The sequence below is a fragment of the Schistocerca serialis genome, chromosome 1 (genome assembly GCF_023864345.2).
Source record: "Schistocerca serialis cubense isolate TAMUIC-IGC-003099 chromosome 1, iqSchSeri2.2, whole genome shotgun sequence".
In the NCBI taxonomy this organism is placed as follows: Eukaryota; Metazoa; Arthropoda; class Insecta; order Orthoptera; family Acrididae; genus Schistocerca; species Schistocerca serialis.
Window position 1 is genome coordinate 75,166,739 of NC_064638.1, and position 12,152 is coordinate 75,178,890.

The following is a 12,152-nucleotide window of genomic DNA, read 5'->3' on the forward strand; positions in this document are numbered from 1 at the left end:
CCTCCCTCTCTCTCTCTCTCCCCCTCCCTCCCTCTCTCTCTCTCTCCCCCCTCCCTCCCTCTCTCTCTCTCTCCCCCCTCCCTCCTCTCTCTCTCTCTCCCCCTCCCTCCCTCTCTCTCTCTCTCTCTCTCTCTCTCTCTCTCTCTCTCTCTCTCTCCTCTCTCTCCTCTCCCCTCCCCCTCCCTCTCCCCCCCCCCCACCTCCATCTCTCCCCTCCTTTTCGGAACACGGGAACAAGCCTTCACTATTCATGTATGTTGGACGACGACAAGCCATACGAAAACAGGTTCTTTTCCGTTGTCACGGGCCATTCTTAAATGTAATCCTACCAGTGCTGGGGATCCCCCTCGGCCAGTCTCCCCTAGTCACTTCTGTTGATGGTCCACATCCGCCGCTCCCCGTAATTACACCAGGCACAGCAGAACAATAGTACTATGTTCTGTGGCACACAAGAGCATGTATAAATGACATAATGCATCTCTCGTTTGTGGAAAAAAAAACTCGCCGAAGGACACACACTTCGATGTACTTTTTGCGCCATTACGGGCTTAATATTCGCAACCAAGCTGAGTGAATTTGTTGGTGCATTAGGGTCGGATCATTTTTCGCGTCCACGACGGCAGAATATCATTAGTTATCGGTTTCTCAGGTGCTCTCAAGTTGAATTAAATGCGGACAATGAGAAATCCTTTAAAGCGCTAAGAAAGACTCTGGTAACTGCAGTATCTTAAATTCTAAATTTTTAAATCTTTGCTGATTTTGTAGCTAGTCCTGTTATACGTTAATTCTTATGTACGTTATGAGGCAACGCCATAGGCATTAAGCATCTGAAAGTAATTATCTATACCAGAAACATTTTACGGCAGTAATCTCAATGTTGCATTCAGTCAATTGCGTTTTAAAGGAATGTTTTAAATAGCTGTAGTTCCGAACTCAACTAGCCTTTTCTTGTACGATGTCTTAATTTCCTGGGTGCCAAAAATTTACGGTTTTCTATTTTGAACACAGTACCACATATATGCGGGGAATAACACGAAACCTGTATTACGCAACGCTTGCAGATACGAAGTAATAAAGATAACGTATCTACACGCTTTTATCAGTAATTGTGTACACCTGATCACAGCACGCTAACAGACTAGTGAGACCACTTCCCCTTTGTTCCTGTTTCCATTAAGCTTTTTTCTATGCCTTATTCCGTATCGTTACGGACATGCCGTGTTAATCTGGACCTGCCAGCGTTAGTGGTAGACGGTGATCTTATGCTCTTCTTGTCGCCACACCTTGCAGTTCCACAGCCTCTCCTCCCCCCCCCCCTTTCAATCGCTCAACTCTCTCCCGGAACGGAAACTGTGCAAACCCTCCCCCCCCCCCCAATCTGCTTTAATACGAGGGCCGTTCAGAACCTCCGGTTGATTTAAAAAAATACACCAAGTTAAATAAAAATATTTTAATATATACATCTTACAACTACATCTTTGCACTATTTTTCTACATAGTCTCCATAGCGATTGAGGCACTTATCGTACCTCTTCACAAGCTTTGAAATTCCTTCTGCATAAAAATCACCCGCTTGTGCCTGGAGCCAGCCTGTGACCGCATCTTTGAGCTCTTCGTCGTCATCAAACCGCTGTGACCCGAGCCATTTCTTCAAATGCATGAAGAGGTGATAATCACTTGGCGCCAGGTCTGGGCTGTAAGGTGGATGGTTGATAACGTCCCACTTGAAGGACTCAAGAAGGGCAGTTGTTCTGCGAGCAGAGTGAGGACGGGCGTTATCGTGCAAAAAAACGATACCGGAAGTCAGCATAGCACGGCGTTTGTTCTGTATAGCCCGTCGTAACTTTTTTATTGTTTCACAGTACACGTCTTGATTAATGGTCGTACCACGTTCCATGAATTCAATCAAAACACCCCTTTGGCATCCCAAAACACCGTTGCCATCAGTTTTCTGGCAGAAAAATCTTGCGAGGCTTTTCTTGGTTTGGTAGGCGAATTTGAATGTGCCCACATCTTTGATTGTTCTTTTGTCTCAGGGTTCACGTACTTAATCCAGGTTTCGTCACCGGTCACGATTCTGTTTAACAATGGTTCTCCTTCGTCCTCATAACGTGACAGAAAGTCTAATGCAGAGGCCATTCCTTGAGTTTTGTGGTGGTCGGTAAGAATTTTGGGCACCCATCGTGCACAGAACTTACGGTAACCCAATCTTGCTGTCACTATCTCGTACAAGAGAGTCTTAGAAATCTGTGGAAAACCAGTAGACAACTCCGACATTGAGAAACGTCGGTTTTCACGAACTTTTGCATCAACTGTCAGAACGAGTTCGTCAGCCACCAATGATGGTCCACCACTCCTCTCTTCATCATGAACGTTTTCTCGTCCACTTTTAAATAAAAGTACCCATTCACGGACAACTCCTTCACTCATAACTCTTGGTCCGTACACGGCACAAAGCTCACGATGAATAGCTGCTGCAGAATATCCTTTGGCTGTAAAAAACCTTATGACAGCACGGACTTCACATTTGGCGGGGTTTCCTATTGCAGCACACATTTCAAACTGCCACAAAAACTAAACTAGCGCAGGTACGATGTTCACTCGACCACGGCTTGATGCCGACTGACCTGTTGAGTGTGTGAACGCACAGATGGCGTCGATACTCCCCCCACAACCCGCACTGTGACCAATCGGAGGTTACTTTCTGAACCGCCCTCGTATTATCCACATGTGAAAGTGTGTCAAAGTTTTCGAAACGTTTGCGAATCGTGTAACTGAGGCGTGACGTGGGTACCAGCACGGTATCCACCTAGTTGGATATGGGAAACCGCCTAAAAACCACATCGAGGTTGACTCACACCAGCCCTCGTCGTTAATCCGCCGGGCGGATTCGCTCCAGGGCCGGTGAGCGTCTGCCCGGTGGGTCTTCCTGTTTCAACCAATACGCAGGCGTATTAATTTTTCTTCAGTGTACGGGGCGTTTTGAAGGACAGTCGTCACATTAGCCACACGGATGAAAAGTTGATTTCCTGCAACGTCGGAACTTAGTACATAGCAACACAGCGCTCACGATGGACATCTAAACAGGAGAGAAACTGCCGCGTTCAAAGCAAACCTAAACATACACAAACGAGCCACAAAACATTATTAGCACTTGCTTAATAGTGTGCGTGTGGAATGCAATAAAACAGCGGTTCTGCATGGCATGGAATTGAGTCCTAGGTAGATTTCTGGATATGTGGCGCCAGCGTATCTACGAACAGGTCACGAAATTCTGGTAAATTACGGGCCGGTGTTAGCGTCCCAGATGGTTTCCATCGGCTTCAGATCAGCCATATTTCGTGACCCAGACATCAGTGATTTCACTGTCGTCCTCCGCGGATGACTGTAACACGAGTCTGGCATTGCAACAATGACAGTTACCATGCTGCAAGATGCTTCGCTGCCAGGGAAGACGCCAGATATGAAGTCATGCAGGTAGTCCTTAATAATCTAGTAGTCCGCAATTTTCTTTTGTCGTAAATTCTAATTATTACTGTGAATTTTGGACCTCTTACCTAATACCATGTGAAGAATTTGACAGAGCACTTAAAGACCTGAATCGAAACAAGACCCCGGGAGTAGACAACATTCCATTAGAACTACTGACAGCCTTGGGAGAGCCAGGCCTACCAAAACTCTACAATCTGGTCAGCAAGATGTATGAGACAGGCGAAATACCCTCAGACTTCAAGAAGAATATAGTAATTCCAATCCCAAAGAAAGCAGATGCTGACAGATGTGAAAATTACCGAACTATCAGTTTAATAAGCCGCAGCTGCAAACTACTAACACGAATTCTTTACAGACGAATAGAAAAACTAGTGAAGCCGACTTAGGGGAAGATCAGTTTGGATTGCGTAGAAATGTTGGAACACGTGAGGCAATACTGACTCTACAACTTATCTTAGAAAGTAGATTAAGAAAGGCAAACGTACGTTTCTAGCATTTGTAGACTTTGTAAAAAGCTTTCTCTATGTTGACTGCAATACTCTTTCAAATTCTGAAGGTGGTAGGGGTAAAATACAGGGAGCGAAGGGCTATTTACAATTTGTACAGAAACCAAATGGCAGTTACAAGAGTCGAGGGACACGAAAGGGAAGCAGTGGTTGGGAAGGGAGTGAGACAGGGTTGTAGCCTATCTCCGATGCTATTCAATCTGTACACTGAGCAAACAGTAAAGGAAACAAAAGAAAACTTCTGAGTAGGTATTAAAATCCATAGAGAAGAAATAAAAACTTTGAGGTTCGCCGATGGCATTGTAATTCTGTCAGAGACAGCAAAGGACTTGGAAGAGCAGTTGAACGGATTGGACAGTGTCTTTAAAGGAGGATATAAGATGAACATCAACAAAAGCAATACGAGGATAATGGAATGTAGTCGAATTAAATCGGGTGATGCTGAGGGAATTACATTAGGAAATGAGAGGCTTAAAGTAGTAAAGGAGTTTTGCTCTTTGGGGAGCAAAATAACTTACGATGGTGGAAGTAGAGAGGATATAAAATGTAGACTGGCAATGGCAAGGAAAGCGTTTCTGAAGAAGAGAAATTTAACATCGAGTATAGATTTAAGTGTCAGGAAGTCATTTCTGAAAGTATTTGTATGGAGTGTAGCCATGTATGGAAGTGAAACATGGACGATAAATAGTTTGGACAGAAAGAGAATAGAAGCTTTCGAAATGTGGTGCTACAGAAGAATGCTGAAGATTAGATGGGTAGATCACATAACTAATGAGGAGGTATTGAGTAGAATTGGAGAGAAGATAAATTTGTGTCGCAACTTGACTAGAAGAACGGATCTGTTGGTAGGGCTTATTCTGAGGCATCAAGGGATCACCAATTTAGTATTGGAGGGCAGCGTGGAGGGTAAAAACCCTAGGGGGAGACCGAGAGAAGAATATACTAAGCAGATTCAGAAGGATGTAGGTTGCAGTAAGTACTGGGAGATGAAGCTTGCACAGGATAGAGTAGCATGGAGAGCTGCATCAAACCAGTCTCTGGACTGGAGACCACAACCACCATCACCACCACCTTGGAACTCTAGTCAAGTCGACCATATTTGGCATTCAAAGTGAAGTACAACGTGAATTATATTAGTAATAACTATTGTTAATGTTATTGTAGCAATAAAACACTGAAACGTAAGATAAACAATATAAAGTAAAAATTTAATTGAAGTTGTTAGTGGAAAAGTCCCAGCAAATATTACTAGATCTGTAACCGGCAGCCTCGAAAGGACAGCAGTGCACAGCTGTCGTGGTGCTTTCGGCTACCACCACAGGCCCCATGGAAGCCCAGGTGATGCCAACCACAGCATAATACTGCATCCACTTGCCTGCGTCCGTGGCTCAGTGCATGTTTCGAGCAGGTTTTGGCTTGCATGCATGCGCATCCGGACCATAAACCTGGCATAGCAAGAAACATGATAAATGCGACCGCGCGATGTTCCATAAATCCAAGGTCTAATTTCGATTAATCCGTGCCCACTGCAATCGTAATTCACAAAGTCGTAGGGTCAACATGGAAACACGCAGAGGTCCTGTGCTGCGGAGCCCCATGTTCAACAACGTGAGAACACGGACCGTGCATTCCGACGTTGAGCGTGCCGAGTTCCTGACGTCATAGCGTGGAAAGAGCACGTTGGGGAGTCTTTCCGAACGTGCAGAGCAAAATCTAAAGCCGTCGGCACACGCACCGTGCCATTCAGCGTGCCAAGTTCAGCGTAGTGCTGAACGTTCAGAACTCTTGTGGGTACGGTACGTGGTATACGCGATATCAGCGCGGTCCAGCGGCAGTTACCGGCTCTGTCTGGCTCGTACACAACTCTGTTCACGAGATGGACGGGCTTAAAATTTCCACGTTAGCTCTATTAAAACGCACGTTTGCTCCCTTGTCCACATGTTAGTTATGTTGTTCCTTCTATAATACACGTAAATAAAAACTTAAATATCCATGGACATCTTAAAAGGCTAAAAGGGAAATACCAAGTTCAGTTGAACAATAACATCGGCTTGTAAAAGTTCCATTTAAATATTGCCGTACAAATTCTTATCGTCATTTATGTCTGTTTTGCGTCTTTTTCTTTAGCTGCTCCAAATTCCTGGGTGTATGCACCGTCTATGCAACTAAATGAAGGCAGTTTGTTTCTTGCCATACGCGTTTCGCTTCTTTTATTTGGGAAACATCAGCGGCCTGAAATACAGGTTTCTTTTATACATACAATAAAAGTATTGTGTGTTAGATGTAATACGAGGCGTGTTTTTTAAGTACCGTTTTGAAATTAAAAAAAGACTTGCTACGATATCTCAATCTTATTTTTACATGAAAGCCTGTACCTTAATCTGCTTTTCTACATAATTTCCGTCAATATTGAGGCACTTGTCATAACGTTGTACCAGTTTTTGAATACCCTCCTCATAGAAGTCGATCGCTTGACTTGTTAACCACTGCATCACCACTGTTTTGACTTCGCCATCGTCTTGAAGACGCTGACCGCCCAGGTGTTTCTCAAAGTGCAGGAACAGATGGTAGCCACCGGGCGCAAAATCGGGGCTGTACGGAGGATGAGCTAGAGTTTCCTATCGAAAAGATGTGATGAGATCTTTGGTCTGATTCGCCACATGCGGACGGGCATTGTCTTGCAGCAAAACGATGCCCTTGCTCGACTTCCATGGACTGTTGCTTTGATTCTGGTGTGACGTAGGCCACCCATGTTTCATCGCCCTTAACAATTTTGCTTAAGAAATCACCGTTGTTGTGGTACCGTTCAAGGGAAGTCAATGCACTGTCTAAACGTTTGGTTTTGTGCACATCCGTAAACATTTTCGGTACCCAACGTGCGAACAATTTTCGGTAATTCAAGTGCGTGGTCGCAATGCCATACAAAACACTAAGAGAAACATTGGGAAAGTCATCCCGCAAGGAGGAAATTGTAAATCGTCACTTTTACCTTATTGTTCACTACCTGCACCAAACTTACATTAACTACCGAAGGACGCCCACTCCGTCGTTCATCATGCACATTTGTGCGGCCATCTTTAAATGCTCTCACCCACTTTATTACGATTCCATCATCCATGTTTTGTCTGTAAACTGCACAGATAACACGATGAATATCGATCGCTTTTAGGCCTTTAGCACTAAGAAATCTGACAACAGCCCGTACTTCAGTCGGTGGGACTCAAGATTATCGGAGGCATCTTAAACACTCAGTACACAACGTAAACAAGGAAGAATCAGACTGTAATGGCGTCAGTGAGTAGATTAAGGTACAGGCTTTCATGTAAAAATAAAATTGAGATCATAGCACATCTTTTTTTAATTTCAAAACGGTAATTATTTAAACACGCCGCTTATGCTGCTATATTACATGTTGTCGCGTTTTTCTCTTGCTTTTTAGGTTAGAAGCAACTTACGTAGCCCAAGTTCTATATTGTGAATGTATCGTTCGGTGTTAAGATTTCCAGCGCTGTTAACACATGTGTGTAGTCTTGGAGATGAATTTGTTAGTCTTCACACTCCAGCTGGCCGATTTCTTGTGTTTCATCCACATAATTTGTCACACCGCATGTTTCACTTCCATTCGATGATCAACATGTGTGTGCTTTCGGTGTGTAGTAGTGTTGCCAACCATTTATCATTTGCAACCATTTACGCTTGGAGTGGGCTAATGAACTAATACAGTCCATTGTACACATCGAGACTAAATATTACATTAAGTCTATATACATTTAATTATTGGTATATTTGTCTGATGATGCCATACCTCAAAACATGTTGCAAAAATGAGTAGTACAAGTAAGATATTTAAGGTTTGTGACTGATAGTGAGTTCTGTAACACGTTTAAAAATTGGAATTGTAACCTTGAGAGACTGCAGCTTACGGTATCCTTTGAACAAGGTGTGTCCTACTGATATCCGTATGTGTGAACAGTGCGGATAGGAGCAGGCGTTGTGTGGTAGAATTTTTTTCAACGGGTGGGGGGTGGGGGGAGGGGGGGATGGGAGGGAGGTTGTCCTGGACAGAGGTTATCCTGGACAGAGCACCCTTGTCGCCGAAATGCGAACCCAGGACAGAACGACGCCTGGTCTGCTTAGCGCTATGGAAGAGTGGGGGGTACCCACGAGTATAAACAGGCCTTCAAGCACGAGTCCATCAGCACTTTTGGTCATAACTGGCTCTGACGAAATACTGCACATGTCTGTCAAGACGACTCGCCCGTTCTCCCGAGAACTCTTGTTGCAGGTATGTAGTATTATCGGTTGTACGTTATACATAAAATATTGTGATGTGCGCCCACAATTTGATAAAATATTTTGGAGTAAACACCTTCTGTTTCAACAGAAGACACCATTTAGCACTTAGGCTATATTGATTTACATCTCTTCTTCGTTAGGCAGTGAGTTTAGACTTCTTAACGTCATTATCGGGTGTATAGCTCGATCAAGGTATCACGCACGTGGGAGTTGCCTCGTATTTACGGTACAGGTTGTACTGTTTTTGTGGTTTGATAGACATCCGATGCGCCGAGTAGAATTTGAAAGACCAACGCGAACGGTAGCACATCGTGTGAATACAATGCTACTTTCACGCGTATGGCACCTTATTCGAGCTAAACACACGGTAATGGATTTAAGAAGTCCAAACTCGTTATGTAACGGAGAGGTTTAAGTACTGCAAAACCGCCTCCTAAATTTCACCAATTTATGCCTCTACTGTACACTTTAAATAAAATTATGGAAATCGGAGAATACTGTGACTGTTGTTCAATTAAAGCGGTTACCCTCGAGACTTAAGAACTCGATCTTATCCATGATCGTCAGTGTTTCTTCTGTGACTGTACTACTTCCGTAGAATAAAGAATAACAATCTTCAGTCACAATCGTAATTTGATTTTAATTCACGATGCATTTCGAGCTCTGGGGGCTGATCCTCAGGTTTTCTCTTCTTTCAGGTTTAGGAATTCAGCATCTTTTTATTTGAAATTCTTTCACTTGTTTTGATTTTCTTTTGCAAATGCGCGGTCGAGTGGAAAGTATATACATGAAGATAAGTGTCCACTCGTACTGCTTCAAAACCATGTCCCCACTGCTGGAAACAGTTATTTTTCGATTTGTCGTAGTTTTGTCAAATTATGTTCACAATTTGCCACATTTTAATATAGCATTGTATTCTTACAAGGACCAGAAAAACCTAATTCTAACAAAAGAAAAAAGAATTTAGGTTGTTAAAGCACCCTCAAGGCTCGAAATGCAGCGGCCATTGAAATGAAATCACAATTGTGACTGAAGGCGGTTGTTGATTTTATGAAAGAACTTGTGCACTGGAGGAGACGTAAGTGAGTATTTCGGGTCTAGTTTCTATGTCTTCCAATAATTATCAACGCATATATAGCACATACATTACCGTTTTATTGTACTTGTCGTTTACATATCGTAAAAAGTGGTGCTGACGTAATAAGCAGTGCCCGAACAGTTCAGCAGAAGACTGTCTGTTCCTGTGCCACAAATATAAATGGAGGTATCTCAAGATGACCATAGCTGCCAGAAGCCGGCAATGGTAGTACTGTAATAACTTTTCAAGAACTCTTGTAGCCAGCTGAGGTCTCCCTCAACAGGATTTAGTAGTATTAGTTCATTTATTCTTTCCTTGTATGGTGCATGTCTGAATAAGTACAACGCCGTGTGTGAACGATAGATCTGTAACGTCTGTATGTTGATGATACGTTTGTGAAATGACTCCAAAGATATAAAAACTATTGAGGCAACTTCCAAGAGTACATCATATAGGGCCGTAAAAGAACGCAACGTAACATTTACTGGGCTGGGGTCAAAAAACTCGTAGCATGTACTGAATTGTAACGGACGTGCGTGGAAAATTTCCCCGTATATCTCTCTTCTATGTGTGCATCTACTTCAAAAGGCACCTAACGGTGTATGGCGGAAGGTACTTCTTACACCACTAACTGTTCTCCCCCCCCCCCCCCCCCCCAATCCTTCTCCACTTACGAATGGTGCTTCGGAAGAATGATTGTACACGAAACAGTGATGAAACGCGCCGCTCTTCATTGGATCATATCTAAGCCACTTCTTTCGTGGATTGGTTACATAGCTCTCGTACCACTTCAGTTTCCATAACTACTGTATCGCTTACTAAGACGATTGGCACTTGTTTACCCATATTCACAAATTACACTCAAAATAGTCTAGCTAGAGATAGTAGCAGAGCGTACATACCGCGCTGGTGACTGCCGGCTACAGTATCGGTGCGGACTGCGGCGCAGAACGCACTGCCGGAGATGGGACGGCCGTAGGTGTGGGCTATTGGCCATCGCTAACTGCGTTATCGGACGCGCGGCGGTGCCCTTATCTGATTAGCGACGTGGTGGAGAAGCCGTAGGAGCCAGCAGGCCAGTCGCTCAGCCGTGGTCGTCCTTCCGTAGAGTCTGTGCCACGCTCCGCCGATTCATCCGTCACCACCATGCCGCTGATGACGGACAAGCAATACCACCAATATGTGAGTACACTGTACACTTCGTTTCTGCTCGAACCGTACCTTCGCTTTTGCCCCGAGCGAAATCCATGCGCGCTGCTGCTTCTCCCACCAAGCTTCAGTGCGCCCCTCTGTCACTCAGAGTACTGTACTCAGCAGAACGGCTACGAAACTGAGAGCGTTGACAATGTAAAACACGACCTGATGGTAGCATTTCAAGATATTCACAAGTTTCGAAGATTCGGCTCACCCGTTTCCCGTACTAAATTACTTCCACTTCGACTACCATTCACGTCCTCAGTCGATCCACCACAGAATATCAAGGAAACAATTCATTCGTTTCCTCATATTCGGATCCCAGCATTTTTTCTGGAGCTCAGAATCATTTTACTCGCCATTGACACCTTAATTTGTTCTAACATTCATTCTTGCCTGTTTCAGCCTGTGACCATTTTCATTCTCAGCTATGATATCCAATGTCAACAAATTTGTAATGATTAGAGTTGCATCGTTAACGTTATAAATAATGTGGCTACCTACTTCTACATCGATGATGTGTGTGTCATCACATTTACCAGTCCGAACACACAATAGTAAAACTACCTTTTACGTGATAGTTACGTGCAAGGAAATTTAGTGTGGGAGGAACAAATTCCTGTTCCCACGTAACAAGACTCCATTTTGCGTATGACGACACACCCGTTATCGATATTACACCTACTTCTAAGTAATTACAACATTTGTTATGTAATAATGTTCCAACTTTTTGAACTTTTATTAGTTTCTTGTTGTTGGATAGCTTCGTCTGAAAACGATCGTGTGTCGAAAGTGTTTAGTATTGCAAAATAAATGTAAAACTTAAATTTGTTCCAAGTAATTAAACACCTTGTGGCGGACTTTTGTGGTGGGTGGTGGAAACTGAGTCTTGTCGTTGGAAGATTGTGGATTCTCACGCTATTGAGCACTATCAGAGTTAATCAAAGGACTCCAGTGATGTATTCAGTCTATTCCTTCAGCTATAATCACTGCTTCTAAATATTTCAAAAATTTAGTGACCCAGCGTTTTAGTAGTTAACTACAATTTTTCGTCCTGGTGTATTTATTTGCCATTTTATAGCTTAATGAATGTACTCTGTAACTCTAATAACAGCAAATAACGTTCTTGTATCTATTCTTATATTTTGTAAATGTTCGTCTCCTTAATAAAAGAAAAAAAGACACCGGTGACAGACGACGTGAAATTATTACGAAAACGTCTAGTAGATAATTTGTGTAAACAACAAATGCCCTCCCGCACATTCCGCAGTTGAATTTCGTGATATGTGCGCTTAGGATTTTAGAAAATGCTCGAATTCCAATCAGTCTGTTGCATAACGTACTTCTCACAGCACAGTTCGTTCGTAATGTTTCACGTGCTTATTTGAAACGAAGCATGCACAATTAAAAAAAAAAAACTGTCTGTGGCTCGCATGTTGACTTAACTGGATCTCCATGCTCATATTTTAGGTGAAAGACACTTTTAGAAGATTTGATTAGATACATTTTATGAGCATTTGTTTCAGAGGACTTAAATTGGAGCACTTTCCAATGCACTTAGAGCAGTAGTGCGTGTTTTATTGATT

At 43.2% G+C, this 12,152-nt stretch overlaps 1 protein-coding gene across 3 annotated transcripts in view; it reads left to right on the forward strand.

Annotated features, from left to right (window-relative positions):
• LOC126461861 (huntingtin-interacting protein 1) overlaps positions 1-12,152 on the forward strand; it is a 538,678-nt gene that overhangs the window by 44,833 nt on the left and 481,693 nt on the right. Inside the window, exon 1 of one of the 3 annotated variants that reach the window (XR_007585952.1) lies at positions 10,466-10,554. The exons of the other annotated variants lie outside the window; for them this stretch is intronic. The gene's annotated coding sequence lies outside the window, so the exon portion shown is untranslated. Of the gene's footprint in view, positions 1-10,465; positions 10,555-12,152 lie in introns of those variants that run through there. 3 annotated transcript variants of the gene reach the window in all.